Here is a 2,041-nt window from a genome sequence, read left to right as displayed (position 1 = left end):
TTGGCAGTTCATATTTTATTATTGATAAATCAAATTTAGAATATGCATTTGAGATCTAAACTATCCAATCTTCATTCACATTTACAAAGCACTATATACGATGATTTAATTCTTTTTATAAGGTTCCATAAAAATATCTTCTGTATTAATTTTTTTTCCCAAAAAAATACCTTTAATTAATGTCTGTCCTACAATGGTGTGACTGGAAGACAAACATAACTCATTAATATGATAGTTGTTCATTGGAATAGTTTAAGGAAAAGAAAATCAATTTAAGAAAGATTTAATACTCTCAACTAAATTAATCAATTTTCTTAATTTTGATATATTAATTAACTGGACTTTATAATTAAGACCCGAGGTCATACTATTTTTAAAGATCAGACCATCAAGATGCCTGTAATCATAATAATAAAGCCCCCTTGAGTTCCGAGTCTGACAAATTTGGAAAATTAACAAACAAATTATATCCTACTAATTGTGAAGAGAACATAAATTATTGCAGCAAATAACAAATGAAGTGACCAAATGGAGAGCTCATGCCACTATCTTGGCGGACCTAACAAAAAGACTGTCCACAACTTTCCCAATATTGGAAATGGTTTCTAAGGTTGCAGGGTATATTGCATCAGTTTTGGAATCATCGAATATGACGAGGCATCCAGCTCCTTGATCCAATGTCCCAGCAAACAACTTGTCCAAAATCATCTGAGACAACTTTCGCTCAACGGGATCAACAGGAAGTTCAATTAGTTCAGCAATGTGTGCAATCTCAACCCTTGCGAATGGTTCAATCAATCTGCAAAGGTTCTGCTCCATGAGAGTATCATACATGGATGACAGGTGCCTGTGTACAATTGGGTCTTCCTCCAGCTGAGCCTTGAAATCTCGCAAAGCAATTTCGAATAACTTCAGAGATCGCTTAGAATGAGCGTCTGCAACAGCTTTCATGGCATCCAAGTCGGGCCCAAGATACTGCAGGCCAGCTTTAGAAGATATAATTCCAGCCACATCATCAGCTTGACTCACCATGATCTTACACAACAACATGTATTTCTGGCTAAATACAGCCTTGGGGTCATCAAGAGCATTGAAAGATTCAAAAGCTTCAAAGAAATAACTATATGCAGTTTTGGAATCCTTCTCCTCTGCGTGAAGAATCCCACTCTGCAGATCTATGGAACCTTGTTGAGCAGGAGGAACATAAATAAGCAGCTGTGAGGGCAGCTTTTGCCTTTGGAAGGTTTCTTAAGGAGAAGTGTAGCTTGCTTTCAAGCAAGTCTATGTCTACAAGTAGAAGCTTGTCATCCAGTCTTCTAACCTCTTTGACCAGGCTACTAAGGAGAGTCAAAGCTTCAGAATACTCCTTACTTTCCATTAGAAATGCTGCAAGCCTTGCCTCAACTCGCTGCCTCAGAAAGGTATGCTTTTCAGCACGTGTCCATTGCACCATTTCTTTGCAGAGTGTAATTTGTAGATCAGTAGTCCCTGGTATTTTTGCAACAGAATCAATTATGCCCCTCACTATCTTTGCTGTTTTTGCCTTAGGAATCAAGGAAAAGAAGGGCCTCAACTGAGTAAGAAGGCTATGCAGATCCTCTGCCCTATTTTGTTCCCTGAGATGCTCAGTGAGGTTTGTGATGGCCTGTTCTTTCATGCGCAGAGCATCTGGAGAAGAAGAAGGATAATCAAGTACCTGATAAAGAATGGAGATGGACTCGGATGGGTCTTTGGCATCCACTGCCAGATCAAGTGACTCTGTTGTGGCGGGAAGAAAAGAAGTCATGGCTGCTGCTTAAACAAAGTTCTGCAAAAGAAGATATTTGGTCAAATGGATAAAAACCTGAATACTAACAACGTTTGCATTAGTACCAATTGTTGAGTGAAAATCATAATATCACTAATTCGGAGGTTCGATGAGTCCCCCAAAAGTAACAAGTTTTTACCAGTTAAAAGCAAATTATACAGAATTTGCAAAAAATGACAGGGTGTAATGTAAGGTAAGGCAAAGCAGGTCATATGTCATTTGATGATCTTAAAT

General features: G+C 38.1%; 1 pseudogene; it reads right to left on the bottom strand.

The window, feature by feature from the left end:
• Positions 1 to 403: 403 nt before the first annotated feature.
• On the bottom strand, positions 404 to 1,803 carry LOC100802105 (26S proteasome non-ATPase regulatory subunit 11 homolog; annotated as a pseudogene).
• Positions 1,804 to 2,041: the final 238 nt, after the last annotated feature.

This window comes from Glycine max, chromosome 14 (genome assembly GCF_000004515.6).
Source record: "Glycine max cultivar Williams 82 chromosome 14, Glycine_max_v4.0, whole genome shotgun sequence".
In the NCBI taxonomy this organism is placed as follows: domain Eukaryota; kingdom Viridiplantae; phylum Streptophyta; class Magnoliopsida; order Fabales; family Fabaceae; genus Glycine; species Glycine max.
The sequence above is the reverse complement of the archived record's forward strand: the minus strand, read 5'-3'. Positions and strand labels throughout refer to the sequence as shown.